Source organism: Emys orbicularis, chromosome 1 (assembly GCF_028017835.1).
Source record: "Emys orbicularis isolate rEmyOrb1 chromosome 1, rEmyOrb1.hap1, whole genome shotgun sequence".
NCBI classification, from domain to species: Eukaryota; Metazoa; Chordata; order Testudines; family Emydidae; genus Emys; species Emys orbicularis.
This window is the reverse complement of record NC_088683.1, coordinates 275708170-275733278: the sequence shown is the minus strand read 5'-3', so window position 1 is coordinate 275733278 and position 25109 is coordinate 275708170. Positions and strand designations below refer to the sequence as shown.

Below are 25109 nucleotides of genomic sequence, written 5' to 3'. Positions count from 1 at the left end.
GAGGACGGCCAGGGGCACCCATGTCTGCCCAGGCGCCCCTGACCAACCTCACCGAGGTCGGCCAGGAGCACCCAGGAGATGACGGCTAGCAGTCATATTGTATCGTCTGCTGCCGCGAAGGCAAGGAGCTGCTGTGGTGTAGCTATGCAGTACCAGCAGCACCCAGAAGACATACGGTGACAGTGAGCTGAGCGGGCTCCATGCTTGCTGTGGTATGTCGTCTGCATGGGTAACCCAGAAAAAAAGGTGAGAAATGATTGTTTGCCATTGCTTTCACGGAGGGAGGGGGGCCTGATGACATGTACCCAAAACCACCTGTGAGAATGTTTTTGCCCCATCAGGCATTGGGAGTTCAACCCAGAATTCCAATGGGCAGCGGAGACTGCAGGAACTGTGGAATAGCTACCCACTGTGCACCGCTCCGAAAGTCGACGCTAGCCATGGTACTGTGGATGCAACCCGCCGACTTAATGCGCTTAGTGGGGACACACACAATTGACTGTATAAAATCAATTTCTAAAAAAATCGACTTCTATAAAATCAACCCAATTTTGTAGTGTAGACATACCCTTAGGTGAACAACTGCACAGCACAAATAGTGAACAGTGAAAATGAACAATTTACAAATAACCCCAGTCTGAAAATTAGTCATCCATATCACTCGAAGAAACCTTAAGAATAAAGAACACATTCATTAATGATTCACTAACTAAAAAAGAGGCTCAGTTATTAATGTATATTATCCTAAATTAATAATTTGAACAACTGTAATAGTAGTCATTCTTGCTTTATCCTGCAATCTTCCTCTGTGGCGAGGTTCCCCAGTGGCCAGCTCACACTTCTTCCTACCAGACCATGTGGGCTATGTCTTTCCCTGGGCTTTTTGTCTTAGGTCAATGCTTGGAGAAAATCTCTGTGACGGATTGGATCACAGAAACCCCCTTGGCAGCTGCCACCTAATGCACCAAGACTACTTTTATTCCTGTTTTCCCTGCCAGCTCAGGACTCCAGCACCCTGTCTTGCTGAGCCAGACACTCCTATCTGCTCCAACACAGACCCAGGGTCTGAATCACTTGTCCCAAAGCTGCAAGTTTACCTGAAAACAGCTCACAAAAGTGTGCTCATCTTTAGCACTCAGATGCCCAACTCCCAATGGGGTCTAAACCCAAATAAATCCATTTTACCCTGTATAAAGCTTATAAACTCATAAATTGTTCGCCCTCTATAACACTGATAGAGAGATATGCACAGTTGTTTGCTCCCCCAGGTATTAATACATACTCTGAGTTAATTACTAAGTAGAAAGTGATTTTATTAAATACAGAAAGTAGGATTTTAGTGGTTCCAAGTAGCAACAGACAGAACAAAGTAAGTCACCAAGCAAAATAAAATAAAATGCGCAAATCTATGTCTAATCAAACTAAATACAGATAAGTTCCTCACCAGTTCCAGAATTCTCCCTTTTACAGGCTAATCTCCTTTTAGCCTGGGTCCAGCAATCACTCTCACCCCCTGTAGTTACTGTCCTTTGTTCCAGTTTCCTTCAAGTATCCTGGGGGGGGGGGGGGGTGTGGAGAGACTCCTTCTTTAGCCAGCTGAAGACAAAATGGAGGGGTCTCCCACGGGTTTAAATAGACTTTCTCTTGTGGGTGGAGACCCCCCTCACTCCTATGCAAAGTCCAGCTCCAAGATGGAGTTCTGGAGTCACCTGGGCAAGTCACATGTCCCTGCATGACTCAGTCTTTACAGGCCGAAGCCATTGTCCACATGGTACCTTGTATGTCTCCAGGAAGACTTCTTATATGGATTGGAGCATTCCAAGATGCATTGTTCCCCAAGTGCTTCCTGATCAGGTACTTAACCTTGCGAATTCCTTTCTAAAGAAACTGACCAAATGCCTCACAAAGCTTACTTAGAAACCAAGCAAGTATACAGCCTATATTCCTAACCTCAAGTAGAAAATGATATATGTGTACAAATAGCATGAATAGATATAGTAGACCATAACCTTTACGGAGATATGTTACATGGCACAGGCAGCACAAAACATATTCCAGTTATGTCATACATACATTTATAAGCACCCCCCCCCATAAAGCCTTATGGGGTACGCTATCACAATCTTCATTTGAGAATTCTAACATCAATCACCTTAAAGTGTTAGCAGCAGGTATCACAGGTTCCTGCAACCCAGCCCTTCCCTGTAAATCAATGATCCAGGCACCAATACCACAAGCATGAAGAAGGGAAAAAACACATCTTTGTTCAGATCAGACACTGTCTTATGACCATATCCTTTAGTCAGGAGTCAACTTACCTCAGAAACCAATATTCCTTTTTTGGGGGATGATGTCTGTGAGTCTATATGAACATACCTACTTTAAGCCTTGCAAGCCTTAAAATACTTGTTTACCTCTTTTCACCACTTTTCTATCAAGATACATTGGTCTCCTGGTGATACCAATTCTCACTGACTATTTCAACACATATCGGCCAATGTTACTGTGAAACAGTACAGATAACATTCTCAACTTGTGTTTTCTGTGTAGTTTTTCCTTTCTCTAACTGCCAATAAACTGACTGAACCACATTATGAAACTTACCTTTCTTTCCTCCCTTTTTGGAGATTTCTCATTATTAATATGTTAAACATTTGACTGTTCACATCTGGCAGTGCCCTTCAGGAATATGGATTTATTTTTCCCTTGCATTTTTGTCTTCCGTACAGAATAGTATAGTCCTATTAATGCCAGTTTTAAAGATAAACCTAATTTTTCCCAGCATGTCCCAGTGCTAAAGACACCTCAAAATCATTATACTCACCTTATGTCCCCTAACAGCTGGCATGTGAATACAATGTTGTTGGTTTTTGTTCTTGTTGTTTCTGTGTTTTAATGTCACAACTTTTTTTAAAGAAAAGTGGATGGACCTGTCTGCTATTTTGACAGCAAGAATTTAGCTGGCAGGAATGATTTTTTTGTTCATTATTGGAGGCTTCTGATCAATTCATGAATCATTTAATTAATTGTTTATTAATCACTGAAGAAGTAAAATGTAGTAAAAAAAATGGGGACCTAACACTCACTTACTGACTTCCCTTGCAGAATCTGATCAATACCAAACACTTTTTAATCCCACAGACTTTAGAAAATGTTTTCCTGGATTGAATCTTTGATGGAAGATAAAGTTTGCTAATGTAGTTTGCAACTTAATGAATTATTTTTTCCTTCACCTGTTCACTGCTCAAGGTCATGTCAATCACTTGAAATGGGGAATATTTATTTAAACAAAGTTTAGAGAGGGTACTGGCTAAAACCCTGAAGTCAGTAGGGTTAAAGTCAGCAACCTAGCCATTTAATTTTAACTGGAAAAGATCTACTAAGTAGCTTTTCCTTCTTCCTTCACTGATACATGTTCAAGTGTTCTCTCGAGGATGGTTTAAAGTGTTGCAGGCAATGGAGCTACCTCTAATACTCCACTATGGGGATTATTTGAGAGCTGAATGGATATAATGAGATTTCACAATCACTGTTTTCATCACTTAACTGTGGCTCACTGGAATTGTGAATATTTTTGACATATAACCACTTCTCAACCTTTTCTTCCTATTCTATCTGTCCTGTATAAACTGTACCAACATGTTCATATTCTATTTATGAGAATCATTCCACCATTTTCCAGTTTTGCCTACTATAATTTACTTCCATAATTTAGCAACACTTCTAGTTCTCATTGCTTGTTTCCCTCTCTTCATGAATTTATGGGCAGAAACTTTAGTACATTTTGTGCCTAGATACTGTAAAAGGATTCAGTTTAGATTATTGATGGATGAGACATCAAATAACTCAGCTGAACTGGTGTCTATTAGTAAAAGATAGATCAGCACAAAATGAAAGGGTTAATATATTATCTAATTCAGGGAGCAGGCTTGCAGCTCAAATTTTCGCTTATCCAAAGATTATGAGCTCACCTCATGGTATATTTATATACTCCTTGTTTACACAGAGTAAATTCCCCAAATTAGTACAAATATTTCATCCCTTTTCCTTATCTGATTATTTAAACTATTTTGAAGTTCATGAAGACATCTATACCAATTATGCCAGAAACCTGCAGAAATTATTCATAGTATTTTATCTAGTCAAGGACATATATCAATTATCCCAGTTATCCTTAGAAGATAACCAACACCATTTATATTGGCCATTACTTCTGAAAAGTTCTGCATACACAAATAAAATTGATTACATAAAGTCCATCTCTTGAGAAGTACTATCAGGGAAGCTTGACGTAAGTGTAAAAGCAAGCTGCTTTTTTTTCATTCCTAAGTGCAAAAAATACAAAACCTTCTAAAAATATATGACATTGGCAAAGAGTACCATGGTGATGGACATTCTCCAAATGTATGTAATAAATAAAGACTATTATTCATTTTTATTTATTCCCAGAACAACTGCATCATCTGTTTTACTTGGTTCTGGAAAGTATCTGTCAGACTAGATGGGCTAAAAAAAAAATTCCCCTCATTCCCCCCATCTGTCCTTTTAGTGGTGTCACGAAATAATTGTCTAATTATAAAGAAGAAATTTTAGTGTCTGTGATCACAGTTTTGATTAATCTGACTTTTAAAGACATATTAGATTCTTTTTATATTTTCCCCCTTCCTGATGTTAGTACAGAACACTGACATGTCATCAAGTATCTCTCAAGCAGGGGACAGATTGAAATTAGAATAACATACATTGATGTACTCTAAAATCTGGCAGTATCTAAAAGCCACTACTATCTTTCGTTAATTGTTTTAATATTAGACAAAATTATTTTGTTGTTGTTGTTTAAAAAAAAACAAAGCAAACAGACAGCTGAACATGCCAGAAGGTTTATAGCTAGTCAGAATCCCCTAGAAATTAAAACTGTCTGATTGACATAATTTTGCTAGTAATATTCTAATTAATTTTATTTTAAAATATCATTTTGTCACAGATACTATAGTCAGTCTTGCATACAAGCAGAATGGTTAAATATGGCTTTATCAAGAGAACATTTCAGTCACACAACCACATTTCTTGTGGGGATTAACTTGAAAAGCAATCTTTTCTTGGTCTTATTAATTGTGAATTAGGCCTTTACCACAGATAAAAAAGTAGGAAACATGCCATGAAATTAAAATTGAATAGACTAAAAACTTACAGGCAGAACTTTTTCACACAAAGCAACTGGTTGTGGCATTCATTCTTGGGTCTTGGTGATACTGGGTCACTAGTGTCATTTAAAGAAAACAGTGATCACAATTCAGGATACAGTACTGGGAGAAAACTAAGCTTTGGGAAGGTAAGCAACTTAGGCCTCTACCCTGGCATTACTGAAATTGTGCGCTCCTGGAAAATGGGCACTTCTAATTAATGATATTCTGACTGAAGTTGCTAGCGGAGAATTTCTCTTGCAAAAGGGAACTCCAAATGACATAAAACTGGTGGATGTGGCAGAGCCACCTCCTGTTCCAGCTGTTGCCCTCCATCCCTGGCATAAGGGAAGGGAGATGGCATGTTATTGTGGGTGTAGGGAGAGGCATAACAGAGAGAATCAGAACGGTTACACCCAGTCTTCCACTGCAAAAGGATCTTACACCAGTGGCATAAGTCAGAGTTGGTGCTCAGCAGCTTACACTGGGCCAGGCGGCACAAGATCAGGGACCTGAAACTGGTTCCTGGGCAGCCTTTCATCTCCTCTGTCTTGAATTCCACTTGGGTGCCGTGACAGTGTGAACTGCCAAATGGGGGGAGGAAAAACAATGAACCAAGCAAACAAAACCAAACCAACCAGCTGACTCCAATTAACTACCCTTTTCAAGGCTTTTGGGTTTGTGAGATGGTCTGGGGTCGATATAAGCCAGACCCAGGTCATTCCAGAGAGACAGGAATAGAGGCAATGACTAAGAAGACTGGAGGTTGAAGGATTACTAATGGGAAAAACTGCTCCATAGAGAAGATTTTAGGTAATTCCCAAGAAGACTGTGAAGCTGAAGGATTGCCAAGGAGAAAAAAAACAGCTCCAGGAGGGACAGGAGGAGAGCCAATTGCCTTGAGGAAAACAAGTATTAAGTTTTGGAAGAGCAGGGCATGGGCTGAGGTCTGCCTATCTTAAAACTTCACATACAATATTGCCACACATATTTTACCAGGGCAATATTGAGCAACAAATTATGAGTGTTTTAAATAATACCTCATAAGGCATACTTTGTACAAACATTATTTCAATAGAGTGTAGTGTGAACACAGAATCTTCTATTACAATGACAGTGGAGAATCATGCCTATGTAGACGTTGTTCACAATATTTACCATAAAATACCCAGCATTTGCCAGTAGTTATCTCACAACTGTGTCTGACATAGCGCACACATTTCCTATTTTCCAAATAGAGGAAAATGGCGCTATCTCAGACTCCACTGTGTATTAACTGTTGGCCAATAGTGATTTTTAACTACAACCACAGAAAGCAGAGAAGTCTCTTGGTTCTTAACTACCCAAAGGACTAGGTCCCTAAACTAATTAGAGTGGTACTAGAACTGGTGTAATAAAGGACTCATCAATCATGATACTTACCCAAGACATGCAGAAAAATGTTACTATTTCAAACAGGGATGGAATTGGGGAATGGAACTCGTGAAACTCTTCCAAGTGCTGTCCACAACAGATATTTTGCCCACTTGAGATACCAAGATAAGATACTGCTCACAGCAGATAAAGAAGAGGTTCAAAATATGATCATACATCTTCTCTGGGATCTTCAAGCTTGGTTCTCCCTCACTAGAGTTTGCATGAACCTGTGGTTCATCTAGGTTCCTTGGGAATGGCCTCCCCTCACTGTGGCTCCAATTTCATCCTGGGGTCCTTAAGCTTACCACCTTCTTATGTCAAAGATACCCTGTTGGACTAGTGACCTTTGTCTGTGTGTGTGTGTGTGTGTGTGTGTGTGTGTGGGAAGATGATGGTACCCACCCACCTTTAGCGCTGAAATGAGATGTCACAGTAGATTGTGCAGATCTTTATGGTATGATCCTCCCTCTCCTTTCTGATAGTGTCGGAGAATAACAGAGTGCTCACTTTTTGTTTGGGTACAGCAAGTCAGATACTTTACTTTCTCAAGCAATTGCGTAGAGGGAGAGAGCTAAACAGGTCTCTCAACAGGTAAACAATTACAGCAAGCATTTATACCTTTTGTTACAGACAATAATGAGCAACAGCTGCATTTTGTTTATACATAGGTGTGACGTTGTGCAGTCTATATGGTTTTATAAAAACATGATAATAAGTGAATATAATGTAACTGGGATAGTTTTATAAAGATTTGATAATAAGTGAATATAATGCAACTGGGATATGCTTCGTGCAAAAGGTCTCTTGTAAGGTATCATTACAAAGCTCATAATCTACTGAGTGTGATCATCCTATTTGTAGAAATGTACCACTCTTGTATCTAAAACTAGAAATATAAAACATAACTCTGAGGGCCTATTGTAATTATGTAAAGTGTGGGCCATTAATGATGGTTTGGAATCTTGATGACTCCCATTAACCAGGACCAGTGTCTGCAGATGGCTGTGTTTACCTGTTAGTCTTCCTGTATATGTGTGTGCTGGCAAGTAGGCAATGAAGTCTTGCAGTGACATGTGATCATGTCACCTGAACTGGAGAACAAAGGGAGAGAGGAGCCATCATGAAGAATCACCTAGCTATCACCTGAGCTGGAACAAGAGCTGTACCAGGGGAAAGAATTGTGCCCAGGCCTGGAAGGTGTCCAGTCTGAGGAAAAAATTTACTGAAGCATCTCTGAGGGTGAGATTATCTGTATTCAGTTTGATTAGGCATAGATTTGCGCATTTTATTTTATTTTGCTTGGTGACTTACTTTGTTCTGTCTGTTACCACTTGGAACCACTTAAATCCTATTTTCTGTATTTAATAAAATCACTTTTTATTTAGTAATTTACTCGGAGTATGTATTAATACCTGGGGGAGCAAACAACTGTGCATATCTCTCCATCAGTGTTATAGAGGGCGAACAATTTATGAGTTTGCCCTGCATAAGCTTTATGCAGGGTAAAACGGATTTATCTGGGTTTAGACCCCATTGGGAGTTGGGCATCTGAGTGCTAAAGACAAGCACACTTCTGTGAGCTGTTTTCAGGTAAACTTGCAGCTTTGGGACAAGTGATTCAGACCCTGGGTCTGTGTTGGAGCAGATGGGAGTGTCTGGCTCAGCAAGACAGGGTGCTGGAGTCCTGAGCTGGCAGGGAAAACAGAAGCAGGGGTAGTCTTTGCACATCGGGTGGCAGCTCCCAAGGGGGTTTCTGTGATCCAACCCGTCACAATAGGTCATTCTGATATCTTGTTTTGCTCTACACATTATCTACACAAGGTCGCAACAACTTCTCACACAGTTCTTTCCCACTCGCCTCACACATTCCTCGCTTCTACAAATCTCGCGTTATTAGGGTTACAGTTAGCCTGACTCTTGCTAACGAACTGTCATACATTGCATCCCCTTCCTGTCAATTATTTCTCTGCTTCCACAATAGTAAGTCAAAATATTACTGAATAACTACTTTCTATACTGAAGTCTTTATTCAGAATAAATCCTATTGAAACCACTGGATATTTTTCCTGAGAAAGAACTGCAGGATTGGTCCCTAGTCTTAAAATCAACTAGTAACATAATTTCCCCTTAAACACAGATTACCTACAATGTCAGGAAAGGACGTAACATTCTATAGTGCTATCAGGCAGACAGAACTTCGTCTTAAATATGAAACCAAATTAAAAATAGATAAAAGGTTTTTTTTCCTCTGAAGACTTCAGCATTTCCTCCCTTTCTTCTAGTTTTTTGTACTCTTTGATGATTTTCTTAATGCCACAGATGCTAATCATGCTTTTCTTTCTTTTTTTTTTGTTCTAATAGATGCTACAAATCACATAAGTAACATTAATGCAAAGACTGTGTCAAGTGGATACAATAAATCAGCTTCAAAAGACCTTTAGTCTCTCAAATTCTCACGTTTGTTCTACAGTTTTCATTAGGTTTACTGAGGTTTTTAGTATAATCTCACACAAGCTAATTTTAGCTTTTGTTGGGCTGTCACTTGCAAGGGTTTACAAGATCAACTTTCCTGCAAATATTAAACTATACCAGAGTTGAATTAGCTTTTTTTTGAAGATAGATGGAAATCATGTTCTTATTCATTGAGTCAGTTCTGTTTTGCCTAGATATGGAGTATCTCTGAAATATCTGACTAACACAGTTGCTGTATCTGTTGGTAATCAGCTAAATCAACATGTTTAAGATGTAGAAAAGGTGTCAGTCAGGTGTTCTCTGCTCAGATCTTATACACTTTAAAAAAAACATTGAAATGAGTGGGTCCTTTAATGAACAAATTAGGAAAACAATATGTTCAACAACTGGGATTAAATTCTTGTTCCTGAAATCAATGGAATTTCACTTGGACTATGGGAGATAGTTGTTGGTGGGTGGTTACCACTATGACACAAAAATACACTCATCCATACAAGATCATTATGCAACAATATTTTTTGTACATTTGTGTCTGTTTTGGTTTGTCCATTAGCTCCAGTGTGTAGGGCTTGAAATTCCTGTTGCTCTAGTAGCATGCTGTATATTGTAGAACTGGTCAAAAAGTAATAGTTATAGTCATTAGGCCAGAGAGAGAGAACAAGACCGAGAATGACTCTGTAGCCTGATGGTTAGGGCACTTATATGAGTGGGAGGAAGACCCAACTCTTAGCTCAAATGACTATTTATTTATACACATGGAACAACTTCAACTGAAGAGTTTGAGAGAGAACCACTCAAGAATTCGTGATAAAGTAACTGGCAAAAATCACAGATTTTTTTCCAGTTTTCCTTGAAATTTAAAATCATTTAAAATTTCCTGACCAGCTTTAATATTTAGATACACTCTATTAGGAGTTGCCTTGCATGACAGACCTAAGTATTCATTACAATTGGAGCTTGCTGAGTTAGAGAAAATCCTACAAGTTGTTTGTTTTTTTGTTCCCCTGTACCAGTTTCTTGGGTCACTTTTGGAAGAAGGAAAAACTAAAAAATTAAAAGTTTTTACCTTATGATTCATTCAAATATTACTGACTTGGAATATTTAGTTTTTGTAATGTACCATTATATGATAAAGAACACAATTACTCATCTCATGCCCCTCATCTTTCAGGTTCTAACTCATTTTGGAGGGTAGCAGCTCTTAAAAATAAATATTGAAGAAAAAAGAATAGCAAAGAACTGTGTAGTATTTATAGTTCAGAAAAATGCTGCAAAATTGTCACTGTGATGAAACTGTGCAGCTTTCTAAAATGTTACAGAAGGAATTAAATGTTACACTGAGCTTACTATGTTACTTAAGCAGAATAACATTTACATGGTGAAGCAGAGTGTGCTACTTCACTACCAGAAACGGATAATTTTTCAATAATAATAAAAATGGGACTCATAATTGGGAACCATTTAAGAATATGTTACTAGATCCCCCACAATCAAGGAAGAAGGCTATGCTGACTAAAATACAAACCTGACTTTGCAGGAAAGTGAAGGCAGCTATGATATACAAAAAAATGAAAGAAAGGGGAAGCTGATAGTAATCAATAAATCAGAAGTTAAAGAACTGCAGAAAACTGAAAAGGGAAGCCAAGGGACACAAGGATAAATCTATAACCAGCAGAGTTGAAGACAATAAGTAGGAGTTTTAAAAATATATTAGGAACAAAAAATAATTCTAACAATTATATTGGTCCAGAACTATCAATAATAATGGAAAAAAACAGAAGTGTTCAATAAATATTTCTGTTCTGTATTTGGGCTAAAAACAAATGATATAGTCAACTTATGAGATAACATTCTTTTCATTCCACTAGTAACTCTGGAGGATGTTAAGCAGAAGATACAGAAATTAGACCTTTTAAAATCAGCAGGGCCAGATAACTTGCATCCAAAAGTTTTAAAAGATCTATCTGAGGCACTTGCTGAACCATTAATCTTGTTTTTCAATAAGTCTTGGAGCCCTGGGGAAGTTCCAGGAGAGTGGAAGAAAGCTAATGTTGTGCCAATTTTTAAAAAGGGTAATCGGGATGACATGTGTAATTATAGGTTTGTCAGCTTGACATTGATCCCAGGCAAGATCACTGCGAGACTGATAGGGCCTCGATTAATGAAGAACTAAAGGAGAGTATGTACTTAATGCAAATCAATATGGGTTTATGGAAAATAGATCTTGTCAAACTAACCTGATATCTTTTTTGATGAGATTACAACTTTGATTGATAAAGGTATTAGTGTTGACATAATATGCTTAGACTTCTGTAAGGCATTTGACTTGGTACTGCATGACATTTTGATTAAAAAAAACTAGAACAATATAAAAACAAAAATGGCATATATTAAATGGATTAAATGCTGTCTAACTGATAGATCTCAAAATGTAACTGTAAAACAGGAATCATCATGAAGCGGGTCTGTTTCCAGTGCTGTCCGGCAGAGATCAGGTCTTGGCTCTATGCTGTTTAACATATTTATCAGTGGCCTGGAAGAAAATATAAAATGATCACTGATAGTGTTTGCAGATAACACAAAAATTAGTGAAGTGGTAAATAATGAAGAGGACAGGTCACTGATTCAGAGCAATCTGGAACACTTGGTTAACTGGGCACAAGCAAACAATATTCACTTTAATATGGCTATACGTAAATGTCTACATCTAGGATGAAAGAATGTAGGCCATAGTTACAGGACGGGTGACTCTATCCTGGGAAGTAGAGACTCTGAAAAAGATTTGGCAGTTGTGGTGGATAATCAAACTCAAACTCAACCTCAGCCTTAAATATAAGCCCCCCCGTGCAATACTGTGGCCAAAAGAACTAACGCAAACCTGGGATACATAAATGGGAATTTTGAGTAATCACAGAGAGGTTATTTTACCTTTGTATTTGTAACTGTTGTACTTGCTGCTGGAATATTGTGTCCAGTTCTGATGCCCCCAATTCCAGAACGATGTTGATAAATTGGAAAGGGTTCATAGAAGAGCCACAAGAATGATTAAAGGAGTAGAAAACATGCCTTATAGTGATAGACCTAAAGAGCTCAATCTATCTAGCTTTGCAAAGAGAAGGTTAAGGGATGTCTTGGTTACAGTCTATAAATATCGGCATGTAGAACAAATATTTAGTAATGGGTTCTTCAATCTAGCAGAGAAAGATGTTACATGATCCAATGGTCAGAAGTTGAAGCTAGGCAAATTCAGACTGCAAATAAGGTGTAGTTTTTAATGGTGACAGTAATTAACCATTGGAACAATTTGCTGGGGTTGCGGTGGATTCTCCATCACTGAAAATTTTAAAATCAAGATTGGATGTTTTTTTTTTCTAAAATATCTTCTCTAGGAATTATTTTGGGGAAGTTCTATGACCTGTGGTATACAGGAGATCAGACATCATAATGGTACCTTCTGGCCTTAAAATCTATGACTCTATTAACATCTTAGAATACAAAGAGATGCTAGGTATTTTTACCTCTCTACATTTGTTAATTATTGGTGTCAGCAACCATAACTATTTAAAGAACTAGAAAAATGTTCTGATAGATTATAAGCATACTAAATTCAAAATATTAATTTAACTTTTTCTTCTTTCCTTAGAAAATGGATTTTTATTCTCAGACATTGTGAACACTTCAAAAGTGCTCAGTGCTTGCCTAGCTCTGTTCCCATTCACATCAATGGTAAAACTCTCATTCACATCAATGGGAGCAAAGGTTGCTCAATGGTGAGCAGTGTGGAAAATCCAAGCCCTCTAACCACTTTGTCACAACAACGTTTAGTTTTTAGTTTAAATGGTATTTACTTTGCAGGAAACCCATTATTAATATTTCTCATTGCACAATGGTGCCAGTCAGTGCACAGTTACTAGATGTGGTCAAATTACTCATTGCAAATAATACCTATTCCTAAAGCATCCCTTTCTTCTGTTTGTGAAGCATTCATTAATCAGCCATGATCTCTGCAAATATATTCATAATATTTACTAAATAGCTTGGACAACAATAATCAATCGGTCCAAATGGTCTCAACATGCCTCTTCAGGTGAGATGTCAGTTCATTCTTCATAGAGGTTGAATCCTTGGCTTCTTTGCTATAATTTTGCCAGCAAAGGTGCCGATTAGGACATCTGTTCAATAAGAAATAAGTTGACCAACCATTTCACATAGGACACTGAACAGCCATGAAATAGTAATGACCAAAACTAGATTAAAATCAATGATCTAGGACTGGAAGACTCTATGACATTCTGAATGCCTTAAATTTATCACTTTGCCATTTTCCCATCACTATCATTTCATCTATTAATGCTAACAAAAAACAGGAAATGTAAAGGGGTGCAGTTTAAAAAAATGAAAAAGTAGGGCTGTTGATTAATCGCAGTTAACTCACACGGTTAACTCAAAAAAATTAATTGTGATTAATCACAGTTTTAATCGCGAGTCCACTCAGTCCTACTTCTTGTTCAACCAATCGCTAAGACAAACAAGTTTGTTTACATTTACAGTAGATAATGCTGCCCACTTCTTATTTACAATGTCACCAGAAAGTTAGAACAGGCATTGACATGGCACTTTTGTAGCTGGCATTGCAAGGTATTTACGTGCCAGATATGCTAAACATTCATATGCCCCTTCATGCTTTGGCCACCATTCCAGAGTACATGCTTCCATGCTGATTACACTTGTTAAAAAAATAATGCATTAATTAGATTTGTGACTGAACTCCTTGGGGGAGAATTGTATGTCTCTGGCTCTGTTTTACCCACATTCTGCTGTATATTTCATGTTATAGTAGTCTCGGATGATGACTCAGCACATGTTGTTCATTTTAAGAACACTTTCACTTCAGATTTTACAAAAGGCAAAGAAGGTACCAGTGTGAGATTTTTAAAGATCGCTCCAGCACTCAACCCAAGATTTAAGAATCTGAAGTGCCTTCCAAAATCTGAGAGGGACGAGGTGTGGAGCATGCTTTCGGAAGTCTTAAAAGAGCAACACTCCAATGCAGAAACTACAAAACTCAAACCACCAAAAAAGAAAATCAATCTTCTGCTGGTGGCATGTGACTCAGATAATGAAAATGAAAATGCATCGGTCTGCACTGCTAGTGTTAGTGAGCAGAACCTGTCATGGATGAAGCATGAAGGGACATATGAATATTTAGCACATCTGGCATGTAAATATCTTGCGACACCAGCTGCAACAGTGCCATGAGAACTCCTGTTCTCACTTTCAGATGACATTGTGAACAATGTCATTATCTCCTGCAAATGTAAATAAGCTTGTTTGTGTGAGTGATTGGCTGAACAAGAAACAGGACTGAGTGGATGGGTAAGCTCTAATGTTTTATTTTTGAATGCAGTTATTATTTATACATAATTCAACATTTGTAAGTTCAACTTTCATCATAAAGAGATTTCACTACAGTACATGTATGAGGTGAATTGAAAAATACTATTTATTTTGTTATTTACAGTGCAAATATTTTTAATAAAAATAAATATAAAGTGAGCACTGTGCACTTTGTATTCTCTATTGCAATTGAAATCATTATATTTGAAAATGTAGAAAACATCCAAAAATATTTAAATAAATTGTACTCTATTATTAACAGTGTGATTAATCACGTGATTAATCAAGATTATTTTTTTAATCACTCAATTAATCACGATTAATTTTCTTAATCGCTTGACAGCCCTAGTAAAAAGTAAATTTGACACTTGGCTAGCACTTCATACACTGTGAGAAACAGCTTTTTTGCTACATAGCAAATCATTCTTAAGAAAAGAAAAACAAATTATTTCTTTCATTATTTAATTCTAAATTATGTCAGATAACATTGGGAGATTTGCATGAAAAAAATTATAATTTGCAAGCATAGTCCATATTTTCTATTAAGTACATTTTATCTTCAGCTTCTAGTTCAGGACAAGTAAAGTATCTATGAACTGTCCTCAGATGAAGATGGCTTGTAATTCCTTTGGGGCATCTGGATATTCCTGATATACCAATCACTCAATGTCTCAAATCAGTTCTGCTAGAGATTTTTCATGTCATCTAATACGGTTTTTGAACAGCACAGTGACCAGTTCTGTTTGATGTCCAACTCAAAAATGACTAGTTAATGCAGCTACTAATGCTTGATAGTTCTTACTGTCTTTTCCTGACAAATTGCTTAGCAACATAAGTATCGTCCCTTTAGAGATGCAACAAGAAAGAGCACTTTCTGTTCCTTAGTCCATAGGTTCTTTGACTTATTATTTTAAATTTGGCATAAGAAGATTTCCATCATTCTTCTCCTGTAAAGCTAATATCAGCAAGGACATTTTCCTATTTCTTTTACAAAATGTCATGTCAAGATTTTTGATGATATAATCTTTCTAGATTTGAAATGCTCATATTCATTGCTTAGGCCCTGATCCTGCAAACACTTATACATCCATGTAACTTTATTCCCATGAGTAGTTCCATTAAAAACAATTAAACTACTCATGGAAGAATTAACCATGTGCATAAGTGTTTGCATGATTGGGGCCTTATTGTCTGGATTATAAAGTGTTTGCCGTTTACACACAAATAAGTATAAAGGCTAGATCCAAAGCCAATTGACATCAATTAGTATCTTTCAGCTGATGTGGGCAATGAGTATCTTTCAACTGAAGTCATTGGATTGGGCCCAAAAAGAATTTTTAAAACACTGATCTTTGAATTAGTCAATAAATCAGATTAGCTGAGTAGGCACTTCTCTGTGACCTTTGAAAGTGGAAATGCAGTGTTGGATTTAATGATGGAAGGGGATACTTTACCTCTTCTGTCCTGCCTTCAGTGCTTTACCAAGAGTTGGGTTTTTGAACAAAAGTTAGTCTTCTAAAGTCTTGGTAAGCTACATCTCAAAAAAATAGATGCTGTATAAATATTGTGACAGACCAGACCGGTTGGGTGCAGGAGTCTAGTAGAAGGAAAACACACTGGATGAATAGTTTTCTGTTTCCTGAGTGAGGAGGGCAGGGGCCAGAGCAGTCAGGAAGGTGCTAGAAGCAAATAAGTCAGGCAGACTCCATAAGACACCTGAAACCAATTAAGAACTAATTAGAAGCAATCAAGGGAAACAGGCTAATCAGATCACCTGAAGCCCATTTAGAACCAGCTGGGACCAGTTTAAAAGGAGGCTCCTTCAGAGAGGCTGGCTGGTAGGAGCTGGGAGTAAGAAAGTGTGTTGTGGGAAGACTGGGAGAAAGAAGATGCGCAGTAAAAGACCCGGAAGAACAAGCGTGGTCAGGAGGGGAGAGAGGCTACATTGAGGGTCACAGAAAACCTCTGAGGCAAGCCCTAACTGCCTATAAGTGCAGGACCCTCCTGAGGCAAAGCTGGAGCTCTGCCACAATATATGTTCAATTTGTTTTAATCAAGCATTCTTGGGAATATTGCATTTGTTGATTTTATGTATTACTGTTTGTTTTTCAGCTGTCTCTTCACTGCATTTTACCCATTATTTTTCTGGTAGCTCACATGATCTTGGTTAGTGATCATTGGTGCTTTTCTTTGATTCTATTTGGCTTGCATTCATTCCATTGTTTGGTCTTTGATTTCATCTTGTCTCACTTTTACTTTCAGCACTCTTCAGTGACAATACTGTTCCTACCATTTTCACATATATCAGAATCCTATTCTCAATAGCAATTCAATATTTGAGATTGTGCAAATTAGAGAAATCATGTTCACATTTAGTTTCACTAACAATAACTTCCATTATTGATTCAATATCAGTGAAGAAAAAAAATCCTTTATGGGACATTAATAGAACATTAAGCAAACAAAACATATAGCTAATGTTGCATCTTTATCTCATACTTCATTCCCTATGATTTTCACTTCACCTTATCTCTGCTCCCCTCAGTCCCATTATGGAGTTAGTAGACACTCCATAGATAAGGATGCAACCAGGCTGCCTTGATAATACTGATTTGGAACCCCTCTCAAGAAACAAAAATCATGCATTCAAACACTGATAATTAAGTCTGTTGGCAACTATTATCAGTTCTGAACATCTTGAGAAGAGTGAGTAGGTGTTTTTAAAGATGCTCAGAAATTTTCTGTTAGAATGAAATCTCAATGAAAAAGCAAAAGATTCATTAAAGCAGTAGGCTGGAAAAATTTCATCAATGTAACATTTCTACAAAAATTGTTTTAAAAATGTTTGTAATACTTTTTCTAATGCTTCATCCAGAAGCCCATTGGCATCCCTGAAGTGGATTGTCTAGCTGGTTCAGGCTGCTCAGAAGTGAAGCTGTACTCATGCTGGTTTCTACAAGTTCCCCCGATGAACCTTTGCTCCATTATGGCACTGCCTTTCTCAATTGTCCCCCCACAGGGGATATACTCAAATACCCTAATCCCCTGCCCCAATCTCCAAGACTGGTACCTCTCATGTCCACACACCCTCCAGTACCTTATTGTCTCACATTACCACCTACCACGCCCCTTTGCTCTGGCTGCCACATGCCCTTCCCCCACCCATATCCTAAACTCTCTCTCTTTCCTCTGAGCACACAGCCCTACACCAAGCCCATGCTATGAAGAGTTTCCTGTGCAGTTAAACTATGTGATTAATTTCATATGCCTTATCTCTAACATATAATGCCCAAATGACCACCTCCCCAGCTAATTCCCTTTCACTTACAACATGCATATCCAATCCCTCAAAATCAGACTCACATGCACAACTTTAACTCCAACTGCCCAACTTTTCAGATATAACAGCAGATTGCAGGCCTTGAAATAAAAAGTCCCTGCCATTCAAATGTATTGGTCATATGAGTGTTTTCCTAGGGAAAAAGGAATTTGTAAAGGTGAGGAGTCCAAATGTACTGAGAATCATAGTGTGTGGGTGGTAAGTCATGTGAATCAAGATCGTTCTGGATCTCAATATTCATTAGCTGGTGATTTCCTTCATTTTTAGTGATTTAATTAAAGGAAATGGACATGAGCAACTCTATATTAACAGAGTTTTGTGTGTTGGAATTGGTACTACGATGTAATCAGCTATTTGCTTGTATGTAGCTTTAACTCACATTTCTCTTTAGTATTCTCTCACGCACACATTCTCTTTTATATTCAACACCAAACCACAGCAAAACAAATAAACCCAAACGAACAAACCTGAAAAATGTAATTGATTAGTGCATTTGGCTCCCCAATTGACACCCAGGGCTAACCAACCAAAAGGACAATCCAATAGAAATTGAAATGCTTGCTAAAGTAACTCATCTGCAACAATGCCTCCAGCAGTGCTTGAATCCATATGGCAGAAGCTGCAGATAGTAGTACATGTCTGTTTATTGATATATGAACTATATTACCATACAGAGTTGTAAATTTTGAAGAAAAAAAAAAAGTAAATATTGAAGTTACCTTGAAAAATATTTAAGCAGCTCCCTAAGGGATTAGCAGAAATCAGTGGCTTAATAGAAATGACAAGAAGTCAGCATAAGGATTCAACTCAGTAGCCATAAAAATCCCTGTAACTTAAAGGTGAAACAAAATACTTTTAGTTTAAAATGCTCAATTACGGAGTGGCTTAAAAAATAATTTGCCAATTTGTACAGTTCCTAAATGGAGCACACTGCCTGCTAGTAATCGGAGTTGACCAAGAACACATACTCCTTTTCACACACCCCAAGAGATAAATTCCAAAAGGCATGGTGGCAAGTAACAGGCAGCAGAATGCTGCTTCAGAACTCGGAAGCGTAGCAAGCATAGTTCTAGTCATCTGAATTGCTCCTTCCCTTATATGGTCAACTGACTGCCACAAGCTTCCACTTATTGCCGAGCTCTGTGACTTTATCCTCACGCACAATTATTTCAAATTTGGTGACAATATATACCTCCAGACCAGTGGCACCGCTATGGGCACCCGCATGGCCCCACAATATGCCAACATCTTTATGGCTGACCTGGAACAACGCTTCCTCAGCTCTCGTCCACTCACGCCCCTTCTCTACCTACGCTACATTGATGACATCTTCATCATCTGGACCCATGGGAAGGAGACCCTGGAAGAATTCCACCATGATTTCAACAGCTTCCACCCCACCATCAACCTCAGCCTGGACCAATCTACACGGGAGGTCCACTTCCTGGACACCACAGTACAAATAAGCAATGGCCACGTTAACACCACCCTATACCGAAAACCCACCGACCGCTATGCCTACCTTCATGCCTCCAGCTTCCACCCCGGACACACCACACGATCCATCGTTTACAGCCAAGCACTGAGGTACAACCGCATCTGCTCCAACCCCTCAGACAGAGACCAACACCTACAAGATCTTCACCAAGCATTCTCAAAACTACGATACCCACACAAGGAAATAAAGGAACAAATCAACAGAGCCAGACGTGTACCCAGAAGCCTCCTGCTACAAGACAGGCCCAAAAAAAAAACCAACAGAACTCCACTGGCCATCACCTACAGCCCTCAGCTTAAACCTCTCCAACGCATCATCAGTGATCTACAACCCATCCTGGACAATGACCCCTCACTTTCACAGACCTTGGGAGGCAGGCCTGTCCTCGCCCACAGACAACCTGCCAACCTTAAGCATATTCTCACCAGCAACCACGCACCGCACCATAACAACTCTAACTCAGGAACCAACCCATGCAACAAACCTCGATGCCAACTCTGCCCACATATCTACACCAGCAGCACTATCACAGGACCTAACCAGATCAGCTACAACATCACCGGCTCATTCACCTGCACGTCCACCAATGTTATATATGCCATCATGTGCCAGCAATGCCCCTCTGCTATGTACATTGGCCAAACTGGACAGTCACTACGCAAGAGGATAAATGGACACAAGTCAGATATCAGGAATGGCAATATACAAAAACCTGTAGGAGAACACTTTAACCTCCCTGGCCACACAATAGCAGATGTTAAGGTAGCCATCTTACAGCGAAAAAACTTCAGGACCAGACTCCAAAGAGAAACTGCTGAGCTCCAGTTCATTTGCAAATTTGACACCATCAGATCAGGATTAAACAAAGACTGTGAATGGCTATCCAACTACAGAAGCAGTTTCTCCTCCCTTGGTGTTCACACCTCTACTGCTAGCAGAGCACCTCACCCTCCCTGATTGAACTAACCTCGTTATCTCCACACTGATTTATACCTGCCTCTAGAGATTTCCATTACTTGCATCTGAAGAAGTGAGGTTCTTACCCACGAAAGCTTATGCTCCCAATACTTCTGTTAGTCTTAAAGGTGCCACAGGACCCTCTGAAGCTTCCACTGTACACCTTTCCATCCCTTTGATCTGTCACTGAATGGGAGGATAAAGGAAATAGATCTCCCTCCATATATTGTCTCTTCCTCTCCCTCCACCCTCAGCATCACAAATCAAAGTTCTCAGATGCCCAATTTCACTACATTCCAGTCCATGGTGTTTCCCAGTAGTTCTCTCCCTGTTAACTTTGAACCCTCAGAAAGGTTGAGGGTACATGTCTCAAGTCTGCCTGATGCTCTATATGCTGGGGAGGAGAGGGAAGGTGAGAAAAGGTTTTTGTCCTTCCAGACCTCTCATTTGAAAGAAACCTGTCTTCTCTGTGATGTTGCACCCTATAATGCTTTATAGAAATATGCTTATGAGTGTAAATATGACATAACTGGAATATGTTTTATACTAGATATGCCATGTAACTCTGTAAAGGTTATGTTCTACTGAATATATTCATCCTATTTGTATACATGTATCATTTTTGTATTCAAAGTTATGAATATTGGCTATATACTTGTTTGATTTTAAGTAATCTCAGTGAAGCATTTGGTCAGCTTCTTGAGAAAAGACTATTCTCAGTAAGTGCCCAATCAAGAAACACTTAAACTGACAATGGACTTTGATAGAAGACAATCCACATCTGAGATTTCCTGGGAACGTTAGGACTAACATGTGAGCCATGGCATCGGCCTGTAAAGAACTGAGTCATGCATGGACATGTGACTTGCCCGTGTGACTCCAAAACTCCATCTTGTAGCTGTGATGCTGCATAGGAAAACACAAGGGGTTTCCACCCACAAGAGAGACTGTATAAGTCCCGGAGAAACCCCTCCATTTTGTCTTCAGCTGGCTCAAGAGATAGCCTCTCCACCACAAAGGATGCCTGAAAGAAACTGGAACAAAGGACAGTAACTACAGGGGTGTGAGTGATTGCTGGACCCAGACTAGGAGGAAGTCTAGTTTGCCAAAGAAGCTTATTGGAACATCTCTGAGGGTGAGATTTACCTGCATTTAGTTTCTTACTGTATTAGGTTTAGACTTGCAAGTTTTATTTTATTTTGCTTGGTAATTCACTTTGTTCTGTCTGTTATTATTTGGAACCACTTAAATCCTACTTTTTATATCTAATAAAATGACTTTTTACTTATTAATTAACCCAGAGCAAGTATTAATTCCTGGGGGAGCAAACAGCTGTGCATATCTCTCTATCAATGTTATAGAGGGTGAACAATTTATGAGTTTACCCTGTATAACCTTTATACAGAGTAAAACAGATTTATTTGCAGTTTGGACCCCATTGGGAGCTGGGTATCTGGGTGCTGGAGACAGGAGCATCTCTTAAGCTGTTTTAAGTTAAGCCTGCAGCTTGTGTGGGACATGGTTCAGACTTGGATTTGTGTTTGCAGCAGGCAAGCACGTCTGGCTCAAACAAGACAAGGTACTGAAGTCCCAAGCTGCCAGGGAAAATGGGCTCAGAGGTAATCCCAGCACATCAGGTGGCAGTTCCAAGGGGGTTTCTGTGATCCAACCCATCACATTCTTCTTTTCAGAACACGTGATGTTTTCTCCCTGAATGTGACACCATAAACTTGTGAAAAACTCTTCTTCCTGGAAAGAAGAAGGACAGAGAGTTAACTGTGTGTTCAAAATGAGGCAAAATTTATGTGTGTGTATAAAACTTTTCAGGGGCAAATTATGCCCCCTTCTCTCCTGAGTAAATATATCGCCAGCAACAGTGGAACTCCTGTAATTCTGCTCATGGAAGGGCAGAATTTGGAAATATAGGAGTCATCCATGACCTGTATGTGTCACTTCACCTGTGAGTGTGGCAGAGCTTTCTACTTTATGGCAGCACCCCATGTACCATTGCACAGTGGGTTTTAGAAGCTAGACAGAAGCCAGACTTGGGAGGTGCAGGGGAGTAGTCCTTAGTCCCCCAAGACCCAATGGGAGGTGTTGTAGCTCTAAAGTCTTAGGGTTGCATTATTGGCTCAGCTCCTGTTCCTTAGCTTAGTGAGGGAGGCATCTAGTACACAACTTAGCTACATGTGAGCTTGAAAAGACTTGCATCCTGAAGACCAAGACGAGTGTTTCTCTTATCTTTACCCTCACAGTTTATAAAAGGGGTCACTTTTCAGGTTGACAATCATTAATTGTGGGATTTTGCCACCTGCTTTTAGCATGGCAGGATACCTATTACTTTTCTCGGCTCTGTACAATGCCACCAACAGCTTTTTATACTGTGTGCACTGGCATCAGTCCTCAACATGCATTGCACAGTCCATGGCACAATATGGTCCTTAATGTTGAGAAGACTGAAATGCACTTCACATTGTCTTTTTCATTTACATAAAATTAAAATTTGACAAACTGTCTTTATATACGAATCTGTCTCAGTGAACTACGTATATGACAAATTAATGTATCTGTTACTGTTTCACTGACTATTGAACATATGTCTAATGTCACAGTTTGATTGCAGACATTTTGTTAAATGCTACGCCCAAGTGAAGTATACTTATTGTGTTAGCATAGTGTTTTTATATAATAGTTTTCTGGCGTTGCAGTGCAAATTCAAATTATTTTAAACTGGGTAAATGGCTTAATGGTCACTGGTATAGAACCCATTTAGCTAAACTTGGTGACAACAGCCTCCTTCATTTAGGCAGTGAATTAAGACTGACCAATGCATACAAGTATCAGGGGGTAGCCGTGTTAGTCTGTATCTACAAAAACAACAAGGAGTCTGGTGGCACCTTAAAGACTAACAGATTTATTTGGGCATAAGCTTTCGTGGGTAAAAACCTCACTTATCAGTTTAATATCTGATACGCTTTCCATCTGAGGACTATATATTAAATGGATCCCCGGAACAGGGAGATGGAATAGGAGCCTGCTCCATCCACTCCACGCATCGACCCGGTACTATTGTGGTGCAAAAATAGAATCTGTTGAATTTGTTACACCAATACTGACTTGGACTCAGAATATATTCTATGAGTGGCATTCTAGAGATCACTTATTTGCTGATGCTTGTATGTATCTTGTGAACCTTGTAACCGATACCTGTAATCTCTCAGAACTCAAGCCTGACCCCAGATGTATAGTACCTTCCTTCTTAACTTGTGTAAACTTGATTTCAATGCCCCTCTGCCATGTACATTGGCCAAACCGGACAATCTCTACGCAAAGGAATAAATGGACACAAATCAGACATCAAGCATTGTAACATTCAAAAACCAGTAGGAGAGCACTTCAATCTCCCTGGACACTCAAACAGACTTAAAAGTGGCCATTCTTCAACCAACAAACCCTTCACAAACAGACTTCAATGAGAAACTGCAGAACTGGAATTAATTTGCAAACTTGACACCATCACATTAGACCTGAATAAAGACTGGGAGTGGCTGGGTCACTCCAAAAAGTAATTTTCCCTCTGTTGATACTCACCCCTTTGGGTCGTTAGCACTGACCCCCATCTTGGTAAGGCAACCCCATCTTTTCATGTGCTGTATTTTTCACTCCAGGCATCTGATGAAGTGATAATATTTGTATTAAACAGTGTGAATTAGATAGACTTGGTTATATTCTTCTCCCCACCCAGCATATGTTCCATGGATCTTGATTTGTGAGATCATGTGAAGGCACGAGGTGTCCTTCTGCTCCCAGAGGTCCCCATCCTGTTTCCCCCCCCCCAAACCTACTGTAAATTCTAAATCATTATACTTTACTTCTCATTTTTAGGATGTGGCTTGAGATAGGCCACTTAATGGGGGTGGGTGCTTGCAGAGTGAAGATTAAGCATCTGAAGAAGTGAGGTTTTTACCTACGAAAGCCAATGCATACAGGCTTTTCATTTCCAAAGGCCTCCCAAAGTAATATTAGACTCACAGCCAGATCCACAAAGCCATTTAGGTGCCTAACTGCCACTCTAATCACCTAAATACAAAATGTAGATCTTCACAACCCTCGACTAACCCTGTATGTGCCTAAGTTTCCTCAGTGCTTAAATTTCTGTGGCTAAAGTCCCCCAGGCACCTAAATTGCTGCTGTGCGTGTCAGAACTTCAGTGCAACTGTGTGTGCCGAGGTGCCTAGCTCATGCCTAAGCTCCAGCAGGCTCCTCAGGCAGTTAACACCTTGTTTATCTCTCCCATGAGGTGTGATGCTATATAATTGATGATGACCATTTATAACATTGTTTCTACCATTGCTATACAATTGCAACAAATCTTGTACAAAGTATGTCATGTAAGGTGACAATGGAAAATTATGCTATGCTAAGTATGATTATCATGTTTATATGCATGTATCATCTTTGTATCTGAAGTTATGGATATTGGCTATGGACTGTGTTGTATTACTGAGTATAACGCACTAGATGGAATATACATTAAGGCCAGACAGCTATGTATTGATGGCCCATCAAGGACACTTAATTCTCACAATGGACCATAGAAGAAACTCATTCCATCCAGATAGCTCTTCCTGCAGACACCTCAGATTATCAGGGGCCAATGGCCATCCCCTGTGGTACAGTAAACTATGTAAGGACATGTGATATGCTCATGTGACCCTGGACTCCATCTTTGGACAATAATTTTCCAGGCACGCGGGCTGTGATCTTTGTTTGAGACAGTAAATTTCCAGGAACATGGCAGAGGATATAAAAGACCCCTGAGATATCTCCATTTTGCCTCTTTCCT

At 39.1% G+C, this 25109-nt stretch overlaps 1 pseudogene; it reads left to right on the top strand.

Moving 5' to 3' along the window:
- The first annotated feature begins 23177 nt into the window (after window positions 1–23177).
- On the top strand, window positions 23178–23348 carry LOC135873139 (U2 spliceosomal RNA; annotated as a pseudogene).
- The last annotated feature ends 1761 nt before the right edge of the window (window positions 23349–25109 follow it).